Below are 507 nucleotides of genomic sequence, written 5' to 3'. Positions count from 1 at the left end.
TGTTGTTAGGGTCATAGCTAGCGCCCTTGAAATCCTGAGAAGTTGAACTTGTCCACCCATCTTTCACAAACCAAGTAAAGCACCAAGCAGTGTTGGGAACAAAATAGAGGGGGGGCAGGGGGAGGCCCGGGGAGAAGTGGGATAAGAAAAAGACGCCCAACGCCCCGCCAGAGTTTCCCTATTCTCTGGTCAGTCAGGTGTGGGAGGGGTGCTACCTACTCTATCCACTGATCCCTGGGTGGGCATTCCTCTATCCCACTCTTCAGGGGATGGCCAAAGGGGTAGCCCTGCCTGGGGACCCCTGCCCCAGCTATTTTGCCAAAGCCACCAGGGTTGTAGGAGAGAGGGATGAGGGAAGAGGTTTCCAACACTGACCAGAGTGCACAGCAGAACTTGAAGGGCAGAGACTCTCTATGGTTTAAGAGCTTTATTATAGAAATATAGGGGAAAGAGGGAAGGTAGGAGAGAGAGAGAGAGAGAGAGAGAGAGAGAGAGAGAGAGAGAGAG

Source organism: Mus caroli, chromosome 12 (genome assembly GCF_900094665.2).
Source record: "Mus caroli chromosome 12, CAROLI_EIJ_v1.1, whole genome shotgun sequence".
In the NCBI taxonomy this organism is placed as follows: domain Eukaryota; kingdom Metazoa; phylum Chordata; class Mammalia; order Rodentia; family Muridae; genus Mus; species Mus caroli.
Note: the sequence above shows the minus strand (reverse complement) of the source record.